This window comes from Polyodon spathula, chromosome 7 (genome assembly GCF_017654505.1).
Source record: "Polyodon spathula isolate WHYD16114869_AA chromosome 7, ASM1765450v1, whole genome shotgun sequence".
Taxonomy (NCBI): domain Eukaryota; kingdom Metazoa; phylum Chordata; class Actinopteri; order Acipenseriformes; family Polyodontidae; genus Polyodon; species Polyodon spathula.
The window spans coordinates 24718620-24734681 of record NC_054540.1 but is presented as its reverse complement, the minus strand read 5'-3'; the positions used below and the strand labels follow the sequence as shown (position 1 = coordinate 24734681).

General features: G+C 36.1%; 1 pseudogene; it reads right to left on the bottom strand.

Moving 5' to 3' along the window:
- Positions 1-1047: 1047 nt before the first annotated feature.
- Positions 1048-1958, bottom strand: LOC121317814 (annotated as a pseudogene).
- Positions 1959-16062: the final 14104 nt, after the last annotated feature.

Genomic DNA, 16062 nt, shown 5'->3' with positions numbered 1-16062 from the left:
GCCAATGCCCAGTAGTTTATTGCCATACTAGAGTCCTGTTTACCCATCTGGAACTATAGCAGCAATTCAGCATGATAATTTTTATGAATTTCAAATAACAGGAAACTTTAAATGTGACATAAAAAAATAAAACTGTTAAATCTATATTTTCTAAATATTAAATTTTACCTGTTTAATATCCCATTATGAGTGCCTATGCATTCATATCTATTTACCATACTTACTATTCCAGCAAAAATTGCTTCTATAAACACTTCTATGGGCTACTAGTGGAGAAGTGATGTGGGTAAGATGTTTGTGTTGAGTCGCTCTGTGCACTGAAGCCTGTGCAACCATAATATTCTTCCCCACCATCAATTTAAGTCTTTTTAGAAGCTGTTTTTTTTTGTTGCTGAAAATAGTTTGTAAGCAAGGTGAATAGCAATATAAACAGAAAAAAACTAATGAGAATCATACAGAACATACATTATAGGATATTAAACTAAATGTTAGGAAATGTAATCTAATGCATCATTTTAAACACTCTCAGAACACTCTCACCTTAATAAAGACGGACCATTCCCAATTGCTATTTGGAGGGTAGGATTTTAAACTCAAACTCTAACACAAAAGTTTGTATTAAAATATTAACATAATATAAATGATAAAAAGACAAGACAATTCAGTTTAAGTTAATAACCTTTTTATAAAGTATTCAAACACAAATGACAGCAATTGAGCAGCATAAGAAACCATTTTGTTACTGCATTGTTTTACAGTTAATGCAGGCTTTTTGTTACAAATGTTTTTTTTTGTTTGTTTTTTTTTGTACAGACTATGACTTCAGGTTATGTATACACCATTAATTATTTTTAAATGACTGGTTTCTTACATTATGAAGGCTGAAATCTCTATATCAGTTTCTAAATTACGGTTTCACACAGGAGATCGCTAGGCCTAACATAACGACAGTGGAACTTGAGTGGTCTCTGAACCTCTTCTTTGTTGCTTGTCAGCAGTAGCATGCTGCTGGCTCCACCGTGGAACATTATGGATCTCCAAGCATGTTTATTTCCACTGGCCACCCACTTTACCTTTCGCCCCACGGGACCCTTTGGTATTTTTTACCTTCTGGTGGTCACTGACTCGATTTCTCAGAACATGAATATCATATTTTTGTTTCAACTTTTCTTGTTCATCAAACTTCTCCATCTGCAGCTGGTACATCCACTGCCACAGCTCCTTAGCTTTCTCTTTTAGTTTTTCTTTGCTCAGATAATCGATATTGAGAGGTTTGCGTCAGTCGTTGAGGATCTTTTTCTTCTTTTCCCTCTCAGTTCGTTTCTTTCCGGTCTTTTCCACTTTTTGCAGGTATCCTCCGAAGGACAGGCTGGAGAAAGCCTTTTTCTTGGCATCTTCCTCAGCTTTCCTCTTGGCATCCTCCTCCTCTTTCCTGACACTCTCCTCCATCAATTATGCCTGGAGTTCCTTTTCCCTCTCTGTATGGATACACTGTTGTTCAGCTCTGTCCGAGCGGCGGTTTTCAATTCTCATTTTCAGTGCTATCAGTTCCTCTTCCTCTTTCTGGCAGCTTTCAAAGTGAAGCTCGATCAATGGCTGCAGCTCATTCAAATCCTTCCCCATTCGCTTCCTCTGAAAGTCATCAAAGTCCATTTTTTCACCATCAGGAAGCTTGGGTGGTGCAAGGTTAGACAGAATCAGTTCTGGTTTGGGTTTTAAGTCCTCTTCAACTACTTCCTCAGTTTCCTCCGCAGCCTCTTCCTCCTCTCCCTCTACTGCCAGCAATTCCTCCTCCCTTCATAACAAATCTCTTCCCCCTCTTGATCCTCGTACTCCTCCATCACCTCAGATATGTACCTTGAGAAGCCAATGAGAAAAATGTAAAGGTTCCTCCAGCGTGTTGAGCTGACAGCAATGTGAAACCTTACTTCAGAATTTAAAGGGGGCCCTTGAAACATGTGACAATGAATGTCGGAAACTCAATTTGGTGGGGAGTCTAACAGAGACAAGTGTCTCTCTTTTCAACCGAGGGGCCAGGCTCCATCTAGCACCCCCCGCCGTCTTGACTCTCACATAAAAGCCTATTCCTTTGTAAGGCCGGAGAAGAGACTGCTATTGTGGAGTTGTATCTAAACAGATGCATGCACACTTGTGCAATTTGTTCCTGACAAAACACAGGCATGTGTCAGCTCACACCAAGGCAAAGGAAGAAGAGTTATCTGAGGAAGTTCAGCATTGCTTTGTAGTCCTTTGTTTTCTTTGCAGTAACAAGCCGCATAGATCTAATGAGAAGAAGTGCTGCTTATTTTAACTTTAGATATAATTACGTGGGCAAACCATTTATGATTTTATTTTCCATTAGGTACTAGTCCTCTTATGCTATTATTCTGTTTTATGCTGTAAAAACTGTTCAATTAAACATTAGAGCAAAGACTGAACTTTTCTTACAAATCCCAGTAACCTGGGAAGTTAAATTACATACATTATATATTTGTATCCAGTTTATGAAATAATTCAGCGTCATTTAGAACGCATATAGCATCGTCAAGGGTGTTAACATTCAGCTTAAGGAAGTTTATCCATGATTTCATGTCACATAATTGGACACTATTAACTCTTTCAGTAATGAAAAAGGAAATCGGCTTTGAATGAACTGTACATGGAAGATTAATGGTCTGCTGTTTTGGTTGGTGTTCTTTTTCCTAAACTACTATAACATTGTACATTTTGAGTGCGGTTATCTTTCTTCGACCTGAACAGGTGTCCGGAGTTTTCAAAGAGTAAACACTATCCTTGAGGACGTAAATAGAAACATGTATAAATTCACAACATAAGGCCCAGTATTGGCTGCTAGTCTGAACATAAACTGTTCACATTTAACACGTCAAAATAGATTGGAGGCAGTCAAATTAAATAAGATGCCGTGATCTTTTAGCAATAATCAAGGGGTTCATATAAAAAAGCAAGGTCCTAAAACCTGACTCTAAACAAACAGATAATGAGTTTGTAGTTGCAGACACATACTGAAGCTAGTGAGTAAACATGCCCTTGCGCTCCTTGGACTGAAAGCAAGTTAGAAACTGTGAGATAATAAGAATTGAGTGTACACTTTTTGAGATGGGGAAGGGAATGATCATAGCAGTTTAGAAAGGGTGATGAACATATCCCAGAGTTAATGAGAAATTGATGATGTTACTAAGAACGTGTTCTTCAGTGCCTAAATGGACCAACCAGCAACACGTACATAAGGCGTGTCATAATTGTGGGTCCCGTACTTTGTAAATGTGTTTGTTAGGAGATAAAACAGATGGAAAGCAACTGAGAGCATTATTGTTCCCATCATTGGGAATGAGGTAACAGAGGTAATCAGATCTGCCGTCAAGCCCACATTCCTTTACTGCAGTTGATCATTTAGCAGTGATCTTTTTGACATTAACCAACTTCTCCCATCTGGTATGGGATGTAAAGCCAAAAAAGGAACTATAAGTGGGCAGCTGATGGTGGCATACAGGTGCTAAAGAATTCCACTAAGTGATACAGGAATGACCATTCATCTTGGCAGGGTCCGAAATGGGCTGTCCTTTCCAATTTAAGTATGGTGTTTCCAGTTCTGGAGATGTTTTGTAAGACCAGAATGTGTTCTTCAGTGTACTTTATACCATCTACATTTTCCTAATATTTAATTACCTGTTTAGCATCTTATATGTGTGTTCTGATATGCTTCCTTCACTACCTCGAAGCTTATTGTCACTGTTGTGCTCTGAGGCCCATAGGTGAAGCATTATGCACGTAAGCCTGTGTCTACACCTCAGTTCCCCACAGTCAACCTTGAGGAGTCTTTTCAGAGGTTGGAATAGTTAATAAGCACAGCAAATAATATTCTGAGCAGAAACGAAGAGAATCATACAGACAACACACAAGATATTATGTAAGAACTTAAATGAAAATGTAGATGATATATTATATATCTATATATATATATATATATATATATATATATATATATATATATATTATATATATATATATGTATATATATATATATATATATATGTATATATATATATATATATATATATATATATATATATATATATATATATATATATATATATATATATATATATATATTTTATGTATGTGTGTGTGTGTGTTCTTTATTTATTATTATTCTCCATTCATGTTTTGGCGGCCTCGTCTTTATGGGGGAGATGGCCCATAAACACTTCCTATCTGTGGGATATGTAGTACTTAAAGGGTTGAAAATTACTAATAAATGACATTAGGTCCATATTAGGAATAAATGGCGTCAATCGTTATGAAAGGTGATTGGTTGGTCGGGACCCTAGATAAGGTGACACTGCATTAGAAGCGGGCAGAGTGGATTGGGAGCAGAGTGAGTTATGTTATGTTTAGAAGTTTTTCTTAAATCTGTGCATCTCAATTCAGAGACACAACACGATCTGCGGCACTGGGGTGCGTGTAACTGTTTATGTATTTCCAGGTTCTCCATGCTGAAATATTCGAGTTTCCTTTTGTATAAATAAATACACAGGCTCCTATTTTGGCCATTGGTAGTTTGACATGAGTATTATTTCTTGGTTTTAAAATAATGCTTGGGGGCATGAAGAGTGATAACATTTTGGTAAAAAAAAATGAACAGAACACCTTACAATTGACCTCAATTGGTCTACCACTGTAGATGCTTGCTGCTGATGAGAGAACAATTTATTTGATAAAGCCTATAATTTAATCAGTGAAACACTAGGGGAATAATACAGCTGGCACTGTCTTTTATGGTTTTCCACGGATGTGTTTTAATGTTTGCCTCAAGGTTGGAAAAAAATATTGATTTTCAATAAACAGATTTTATTTAGTTCAGACCAATTGCTGAAAATCCTTCAGGTGAAGGAATATGTTTCTTTAAAGATAACTTTTATCCAGCGAGAGAGAAAAAAAGATAGATGAAAGCATCAGAGTTTTGCATCTGTTTCAGCTAATTCCCTTCAGTATAATTATCCCTTCCAACATTCTCTGTGATCAGTTGGTCATGATTTAATTACACTGTGGAATTCCTCAGGTACTCCACTGAGAAGACAATTGCTGAGCAAGAAACTTGGCCAAACTTAAGACAATACAACTAAAAACAGAATCAGCTTTAATGAAGCCATGGCTCAATAGTCAATAATTAGTTTAAAATTTGTTTGGGAGGTATTAAGATCAGAAAGTAAAACTGGCTGCAAGCCATTAGCTGTGTTTTATTACCTTCTTTAAGGCATGCTTTGTCATTCAAAAATGAATTATCTCCTAATTAACTCCTGCACAGGCATGTAGGTTGTTTTTTTGTTGTTTTTTATTATTTTTTTATTTTTTTAAATTCTTGGCAAAACGGAGTGGAAATTACATATGCAACAGAGCTAAATCATTCTCTTTAAGTATTTAAAAGCTAAAGCATGCCTCGAAATTCACAGTTTCACTTTCCAACCTCTTTTTATATCAGGCCAAGGTCTAAAATCAAGTAAACATTTATTTAAAAACAGATGTTTCTTATCTAAAATGACTAGTTAGGGCAACTACCAGACCCCAAGCAATGTGTGTGTGAAGGGGGAATGTGCTGTGCGAAAGGTCATCTTTCAGATAAGGTGTAAAACCAAGGCCCCATTAATTATGCAATTGTTAATAATAAAGCTTGTATTCATGCAGTTAAAATGATCTACAGTTACACTGCAGGGAAATATGAAAGTAAATATATATATATATATATATATAATTTTTTTGCATATATATATATATATATATAGGATAATATAAATGTAGCCTTCATAAGGCCAGTTTTCTTGAATTTTGTATTTATAGAGCACATTTTACCACAAAAGTTATCAAAGTGCTTTATTATCACTTAAAAAATGCCACTAAAGTGAGGCAGCATGTGTGGTTTATAAAAACCAAAAATAGTTGTTAAATAATAACTACTAAAATGAAGACTGCTTTTTACAATGAATTAGTATCAAAAAATACATTTTATATACAGCGAAACTGATGGTCAAAAAAACAATTAAATAAAGGAATGGTAAGTTCTTGTAATACCTCTGTGCAAATTGCAAAACAAGGTTCTTACATTACTGTGCTTTTTTTTTTTTTTATACCAGATATCAAGATTTATAAGCAGTATACAAAAGAATAAACAGCCACACAAATGCAAACAAAAGCTATAACATACACAACATAACACATTTTGTAAAATATATATATATTTTTTTTCTGCTATATTTGCAAGGTGAGATGTTTGTAGTGATGTTTTTTGGCAAACTTGTTTAATGCTACCTCTATTCTCAGTGCCATCCCTGATTTTACTATCTCCTTATGGTTAACAGCCAAAAAATATATATATATTATGTGCCAATGCATACAGTAGTAAAAAGTACATTACGCAGTCTTGTAACTGCGTAATTCGCTGGGGGTTTATACAGTATAGGAAATGTAAACAAAACCAGATTATCAGTGATGGTCTGTCTAAACCAGGACTTCTCAAACTCGGTCCCAAGGACGTCACTAGAGATTCATAGATAGGGGGGCTAAGCCTCTTTTAGGGGGGTCTGGGCATACTCCCCCAGGATTTTTTTTAAAGCCACCAAAACATCTTTTCATCATGTATTGTGATTAATCATGTAGGTGATTAATCACTTTAAGTTTTAATTTGTTTGTTTGAACTGGTAAAATCTTCATTTCTCACCGGATTGGCCTTCAGCAGAGCTGCTGGCACTGCCTCTCTTGAAGAATTTTCGTATATCCATCTAGTCGTTAGCTAGCCTACAGTTGAGAAATTGAGGATAATACAATGACATTTTGACGTACACATGACCTACTGATAATTGTTTTGCAATGGCCTACTGAATGAAAGCAATTGAGTATGAAAAGACATGTGCATGATGTTATGTCATCTGTCTCATTTATAACCTGACACAGATAGCAAAACTACATTAAATACAACGAAAAAAAGAAATCACAGAGAAATATATTGACTGATATATTGATTTATTTGGGGGGAGGGGGGGGGGGCTAAAGTCCCCCTAAAATAGGCCTAGTGACGTCCCTGCTCAGCCCCCCTGTGGCTGCTGGTTTTCATTCCAACCGAGCTCTCAATTACTAGACAGTTAATTGAACTGATCATTTGCTTAATTAGACCATTTTACTTGTTTTCAGCTCTTGAACAGTTGAATATTTCAAGTTAGCTATAACATTTATATAATCTAAATAAACCATGTCATATGCTTTGCAATTATCCATTATCGATGTTGCATCCTCAAAAAGTTAGTTAGGCACGATCTCCCTTTCCTGAGACAGTCAACATGGTTTTAGGAAAGGGAGATCGTGCCTAACTAACTTGCTTGATTTTTTTGAGGATGCAACATCCATAATGGATAATTGCAAAGCATATGACATGGTTTATTTAGATTTCCAGAAAGCTTTTGACAAAGTCCCGCACAAAAGATTAATTCTCAAACTGAACGCAGTTGGGATTCAAGGAAACACATGTACATGGATTAGGGAGTGGTTAACATGTAGAAAACAGAAAGTACTGATTAGAGGAAAAACCTCAGAATGGAGTGTGGTAACCAGCGGTGTACCACAGGGATCAGTATTAGGTCCTCTGCTATTCCTAATCTACATTAATGATTTAGATTCTGGTATAGTAAGCAAACTTGTTAAATTTGCAGACGACACAAAAGTAGGAGGAGTGGCAAACACTGTTGCAGCAGCAAAGGTCATTCAAAATGATCTAGACAAGATTCAGAACTGGGCAGACACATGGCAAATGACATTTAATAGAGAAAAGTGTAAGGTACTGCACGCAGGAAATAAAAATGTACATTATAAATATCATATGGGAGATATTGAAATTGGAGAAGGAATCTATGAAAAAGACCTAGGAGTTTTTGTTGACTCAGAAATGTCTTCATCTAGACAATGTGGGGAAGCTATAAAAAAGGCTAACAAGATGCTCGGATACATTGTGAAAAGTGTTGAATTTAAATCAAGGGAAGTAATGTTAAAACTGTACAATGCACTAGTAAGACCTCATCTTGAATATTGTGTTCAGTTCTGGTCACCTCGCTATAAAAAAGATATTGCTGCTCTAGAAAGAGTGCAAAGAAGAGCGACCAGAATTATTCCGGGCTTAAAAGGCATGTCATATGCAGACAGGCTAAAAGAATTGAATCTGTTCAGTCTTGAACAAAGAAGACTACGTGGCGACCTAATTCAAGCATTCAAAATTCTAAAAGGTATTGACAGTGTCGACCCAAGGGACTTTTTCAGCCTGAAAAAAGAAACAAGGACCAGGGGTCACAAATGGAGTTTAGAAAAAGGGGCATTCAGAACAGAAAACAGGAGACACTTTTTTACACAGAGAATTGTGAGGGTCTGGAATCAACTCCCCAGTAATGTTGTTGAAGCTGACACCCTGGGATCCTTCAATAAGCTGCTTGATGAGATTTTGGGATCAATAAGCTACTAACAACCAAACGAGCAAGATGGGCCGAATGGCCTCCTCTCGTTTGTAAACTTTCTTATGTTCTTATGTTCTTATAAGTAACTTGAACTGCAACTGTTTAAGAGCTGAAAAACTGTCTGTAAAACATATACAGTTATATAGAGAGTCAGACCGAGATACGTATTTTTTTTTTAAATGTATGTTTGCAAAGAATTCACCTTATAGGCATACTGGAGGGTGTGATGTTACTTTATCTTAATTCATTCTATTATATTATAGGTTACTGTACATTGTTTGTCTTGCTAACCCTGTGATGCATAAAGGTATTAAATGCATAAAAAGCAAAAAAAAAAAAAAAAAAAAAAAAACACATTAAAAAAATTTAAACAGCAGATGTTATGTTGAATCTTTGTTGTATGTGGGGGGAAAAAAGAATGCTTTTTTTTCAGCACTTCACTCAGTCAATGGCTGTGGTCTACTTTGGTATGATATAAGGCCCAGTTTATATTTAATTTATATGTTGTGGTGTTGTCTTTTAAAGTGAATCTTGAAGCACGCTGTCCTCAGACTCGAAGGTCCCCTATTATTAAAAATAAATAAATAAATAAATAAACAGCATTTCCTTGACCTTAAGGGGTGAGTTAAGAGATAAATGTCAATACATTTCAGAATTCTTTTGGGGGGGCGGGATATCCATTTAAATGGACAAGTTGGCCATTCTTTAGTGTTCCAATTAATTAATAAAAACACTCCAAATTGGCAACCAATAAAGTGCATCTGTTGAGTGGAATCCATAGTGCTTTTTATGAGTTTAACATCCATCTACAGTATGTAGGTTCAGTCCACAGGAAGTTGTGTCACAGATCTATTGAACTTTGCTCCAAAACATTTTATCCACATTACCACCTCCCACTTGTGAAATTCTTTGTTTTCTTCTTGAACCAAGATTCCACCCCTGTGTGCCCCAGGTGTCTAGCTTCCTGTTTCCCACAGAACAAAATATTGATTTCACATATTGTTGTTTACAAAATGACTACGTTTTGCTTTTAGAAGCTTCATGTTAAAAACATTTTCTACCATCTGCCAACAATCTCACTGGTTCAAAGTACGAAAGTCGTAAATGTCATTTTGAAGACCTTCAGAACTGCTAACAATTGCACTTGGTGTTTTTGATCCTTAGGCAGTTGACACTTACGATGGTGTATCCCCACATGGCTCTGTGAAATACTATCATAGACTCTCAGTTTGCTATTTTGCGATCATTCCTGCCAGCATGTACTTTTCAGCCTGTATGTGGGATTTCAATAGACTGTTCAGTTTGACAGATATTCCAAAACAGACATGGGTTCTTGTGCCCTTAAAAATATATATATTTTTTTAAGTTTACAATACTTGGCTAAATGTACACTGGTTAAGAAAATTGATTCCAAAGCCTTGGTTTATCACTCCTTTAAGAACATGTAACACATAACTGTATGCAAGGAAAACTGAAGAAGGGTATGTGGTGAACCTCAGTCTGAAATCTTGTTAAGGAGTAAAACCTAAAGCACTACCCTTCAAATCACAAGTTTACGTTTTGCCTTTTAATTTAATTTTACCCAAGGATTACATTTTAATGACGGTACTGCTATCATTATGGAAGTTTTTAAATAGCACCAAATAAAAATATCCAGTCACTGACAGTTATCTTTGGTGTTTTGCTTGGTATGTTTTTTTCATTTTTGTATCTTTTTAAAAGCTGCTATAAGGATAGCAGCACAATCATTAAAATTGAATCCAATGTGTTAGGCACTAACAAGTTACTTAAAGTTAATTGACTTCATACAAAAGGCTGAATGAACAGGAGTTATCTATCCATTTGTCTTTATCTAAAAACCTCCAGGTGGGTACCACAAGAGCATAAGAGGTGCAGCTGATACAGCTTATGTGCTTCATACCACACCTCAGGGCTTGGGTGGTGTAACTCTTGTCCTCTCACACTTCATGGTTTATCACTACAACAAAAAACAACAACACATACCAGTCATAAAAGATCAGTCTGAAAAAAAAAACCCTTTGAAATAAACTATGTGTAAATGACATTTAAAATCATATCTATAGTGAAGTTTAGATTATATTAGTTGCATGATAATGTCCTTCTTGTATGTAAAATTGTACATGATGTTTTCTTTAAAAGACAGTAATGCTGACAGTGCTTATTTTGGTATTCTGTTATGTTTCTTCGTGTATGAAGAGGCCAGAAGGTTCATGAAAACTGACCTTTCATTTTGATGCCTAAGAAGACGTAAGTGAGATTGCTGACCCAGGCTGAACATTCAATTCATTACTGTGACTGCACAAAAGCCTTCAGGAGCTGGTCTTTAGTTTAAATTGCCTGTCATAGACATATAGAGAATTACATGTGGCAGTGTCATTATATTAGTGAGCATCAGCACCATCTAGTGCTCAGATGTATAATGCAAGCAACACAATAGGCTCTTCTCAAAACACACCTTGGATGAGACTTTTGTTACATACTGTATCTGTATGTCTGTGGTAGGCAACTAGAACTGAACTCAGAATGACTGTAAATAGCATAAACGAAAATGTAATTTAAAGCCTTGCTCTTTAAAGGGTTGACATTTATATCTCTAGTATACTGCACCTATAACAGTGATTGTAACAGTAATACTGCATGTGCAAGTCAGTGGGGCAACAGAGAGAGATCAAGTTTATGATTTGGGAATATATGAGATTCATTAGCCAAAGGGTTCGTCATAACTGAACACATACATAATGCAGAACAACTCTCTTATGCTGAAAATATAAAGTTGTCGTTTATAGAACCTAATAAACAAAGGCTCTTTATCAAGCTTTAAGGATCCTTTTGGTTTAGTAGGAAACAGGTATTCTTTCATTAGTAAAATGACTTTACGGTACCGATATGCCAAGTTACATGGTTACGTTCTACACGTTCCAGGCATTTCTTATTTGTGGGCATTGCTTGTGGCTGGATCTGAAGGGAACAGTTGCACCTATTTAGCCACCAGAGCAACTTTTTCTCCCATCCAAATACTAACCTGTCTCTATCCTGCTTAGCTTCTGAAAACTAACATGAACACAATCCAAGGTGGTATGACATGCAAATCTACTGTATTTTATACCACTATATAAGATTTCTATGTATACCGACCATCAAAGTATTGCACCACAATTATATATATATATATATATATATATATATATATATATATATATATATATATATATATATATATATATATATATATGTGCTATCATTGCACAAGTGTAAGTATAATGAATCTAATAACTCTACAAAGCTAAAAACGGCTAAAAACGCTGCACAATTCGACATGATTTTCAGTGACCAATAATTAATTACAAGAATGGTTGACATGTCAGGAATGAAGTGGTTTGGCAGACATGGGGATTAAAACTTTGCTACATTTTTGTGAAAGAAAAATTAAACTTTAAATAAAAATAAAAGATTAGATTTTTAATTAGCGCAAGATTACATTATAGCAAGTTATAAATTCACCCTATATGTTTTTCAAGAACACCTTTCCGTATTTTTACCAAATAAAAACTGTACAACAGATGACCAGCACTGTTTGTTTTATGACATTAATGTCTATATAATGCCTTTGCACAGTCACTGAATTCAATAAATGTGTTCAAGACAGCCAAACATTTGTCACTGTTATTTGAAAAGACCAGTTTCAGTTGTGGTGAAGGGTAGAGGTAACGTGATCTTGTTTGTGTGTCAACTGCATTCAGTGGGTGACAAATTCATATCACACTGCTCTGGTTCTTATAAAAAATTAAAATTTACAATTTTCCTTGGGTTTAACAAAAAAATGTTTGGCTCCAAAGATAATGACTTATCCACACATTTACATTGGGTAGATAAATTAATGGATTTTTTTTTTTTTTTTTTTTTAGTGCATAAGGCTGTCTGTCCTTTTTTTAATTTTTGTTTCAGTATATTTAAAAAAAAAAAAAAAAATTTGTATATGTATCATACACTTTTACCAGTATACTACATAGTAGTTCATAATGTTTTATCATTTGCTAGAGCTAGAGACTGTCAAGGAGGTGATTTCTGACCCCAAAATTCCCTAGAATGTTGGTTTGCCAAAATTGCAACCCATTCCACAAGATGAAGAATGACATGCCTCTTTATCAAAATTAAATAGGAAAGTATTTCAATTAAGATACAGTCAGTGATTTAACTTTTAAGAAGCTAAACTAACCCTATGTACATGTGCAACACATTTCAGTGTAGTTTAGTCAACTTTATATTCTGATATGGTAGTTTAGTCAGCATATTTAATATTCAGTAACCAAAATATAACAAACTTATCACAGCATCCCCGGGCACTCCCTCCAACCAATCCGGACCTGCTGATCCACTCAGCGCTGGCGAGCCTAACTGCCCAGTTGGTTGCCCAGCAACGCGTCTCAGCTGCACACACTTGCGCAAGAACCAGCGACAGGGCTCCCTGTCACATGAAGATATTGCAAAAATGGCTTGAGTCTTTGTGTTATAAGACATGCTGTCAGATTTAAATACCATAATCCCCCAAGCAGAAGGTAGCTGCAGTGGAGCAGGTGATTCCCTAAAGAATAGATAGATACGGTACATTAACCTTTCCCCTCATAGAATCTAACGCACTGCAACAAAAATAGTTTCCCCATACAGACATCTGGAAAGACCGTTTCAGGCTATTCAGCCCTCAAGAGTCATTTTTTTTTGTTCAATATGTAGGTCTTTAATGTTCTCTTATGGGTCCCTACGTGGTAGTTTCAAAAGCTGTCAATAAAAAAGAAAGAAATAGAAATCTGGTGTATGCATCTGCAAATGGAGCTGATACCTCTGATGGGAAACCTGTTGCAGATGCTTATAGCTATTACAGTCTTAGATTCCAATCCACTGCTTCTGAATTATTAACTGGTATAATAACATTCTATGTAAGACTTTGCAATCAACACCCAAACTGGGATGAAGAAATATCCTGTGAGATAATCAGGAGTAGAGCTTGCTACTGACACAGTTTGCAAATCATTGTGTTAGGAATAGCAGATCTCATGGATTTATTAAAAGCAGCATCAATCAACACAGTAAACCTATTTAATGCCAGGCATGAATAACAAATACATTTGGACTTTAAAGAAAATGTTCCCAAAGGCATCTCAACACACAATCATCGACTACTTTGTTTGCATCTTGTCAGAATGGTCCAAATAAGGTTTCTAATATCCCCTAGTTAGGACTCAGCTGGGTCCTAACCTCATGACAAGACATTGGCATTTACATATCAATTTGAAGCAGGTTTTCACCCTGGAACCATACGTTCTCTACAACAGTAAATGATAGAAAACATATCTTATTTGAAATACAAGCTTTCTCACTTTTAGAACTGATATATATATACAGTGACTTGCAAAAGTATTCAGACCCCTGACCAATTCTCTCATATTGCTGAATTACAAATGGTACATTGAAATTTCGTTCTGATTGATATTTTATTTTAAAACACTTAAACTCAAAATCAATTATTGTAAGGTGACATTGGTTTTATGTTGGGAAATATTTTTAAGAAAAATAAAAAACTGAAATATCTTGCTTGCATAAGTATTCAACCCCCACACATTAATATTTGGTAGAGCCACCTTTCGCTGCAATAACAGCTTTAAGTCTTTTGGGGTAAGTATGTACCAGCTTTGCACACAGTGTCGGAGTGATTTTGGCCCATTCTTTTTGGCAGATTTGCTCCAGGTTGTTCAGGTTGGTTGGACGATGCTTGAGGACTGCAATTTTCAAATAGTGCCACAGATTCTCAATGGAATTGAGATCAGGACTTTGACTGGGCCACTGTAGGACATTCACCTTTTTGTTCTTGAGGCACTCCAATGCTGCTTTGGCCTTGTGCTTGGGATCACTGTCCTGCTGAAAGGTGAATTTCCTCCCAAGCTTCAGTTTTTTAGCGGACTGAAGCAGATTCTCTTGCAGTATTTTCCTGTATTTTGCTCCATCCATTCTTCCTTCAATTGTAACAAGATGCCCAGTCCCTGCTGATGAGAAGCATCCTCACAGCATGATGCTGCCACCACCATACTTCACTATAGGGATGGTGTGTCTTGAGGCATGGGCAGTGTTAGGTTTGTGCCTCACATACCACTTTGAGTTTTGGTCAAAAAGCTCTATCTTGGTCTCATCTGACCACAAAACCTTTTCCCACATCGCAGATGGGTCACTCTCATGCTTTCTGGTAAAACTCCAGATGTGCTTTCAGATGGTACTTTTTGAATAACAGCTTCTTTCTTCCCACCCTCCTATACAGGCCAGTGTTATGCAGAGCTCTTGATATGGTTGACTGGTGTGCCATTACTCCACTCCCAGCCACTAAACACTGTAGCTCCTTCAAAGTGATTGTTGGCCTCTCTGTGGCTTGTCTCACAAGTCTCCTTTTTGTTTGAGCGTTGAGTTTTGAGGGACGGCCTTTTCTTGGCAGTGCCTGGTTGGTGTGATGCAGCTTCCACTTCCAGATTATTGATCCAACTGTGCTCACTGGGATATCCAAACACTTGGATATTATTTTGTACCCTTTCCCTAATCTGTGCATTTGTATTACATTATCTCTAACTTCTGTAGAATGCTCTTTGGTTTTCATTTTCCTTCAGATTCACAGCCTTACCAATGATGCTTCAACAGTGGGGTTTTTATGCAGAAAATGTGACAGCAACTTTAATGGTTCACAGGTGGAGGCCAATGGTAAGGTAATTGTGTCCTCGTTTGGGCAATTACTTTCATCGGTGCAAACTGGGAGCTTCCACAGCACAGGGGTTGAATACTTATGCAAGCAAGATATTTCAGTTATTTATTTTTCTTAAAAATATTTCCCAACATAAAACCAATGTCACCTTACAGTAATTGATTCTGAGTTTCAGTGTTTAAAAATAAAATATCAAACAGAACGAAATTTCAATGTACCGTTTGTAATTCTGTAATATGAGAGAATTGGTCAGGGGTCTGAATACTTTTGCAAGCCACTGTGTGTATGTGTGTGTGTGTGTATATATATATATATAGTTAGTTTAACCTTTCACCTCACTTCCCTAGCAAAGACCTTGTTTTTTATTATTAATTTGGGTTTTAATAAAACAAGACTTCCTGTTAATTACAGTTTCTATGCAAAACTGTTCCTTACATTTGCCCAAATAACTGCTACATGATGTTTAATCTGTCTCAGTAAAGCAGCATAAACAGAATGTCTCCATCCATGAATAACAATGTCTCTCAGGGGGAGTTGCCTGCTGTTAGGACATAAACTTTTTTTTTCTTTAAATGAATATCGACAGAATGAAGTGATCTAACAATTAATGCGCTGCCTAGGAGAAGGCCTTCCCAATCAATTCCTGTTACACCTCAACGTCTCAGGTCAGTGGTTTCTCATTCTGGAGAACAATTGCATTAGGGGGAAAAAAATCTAGAGACATTTTTCAATTGTTGTGACGTTTTTAAATACTCCATCTGATGCATGCAAATTAAGTTTCCTTGTGCTATT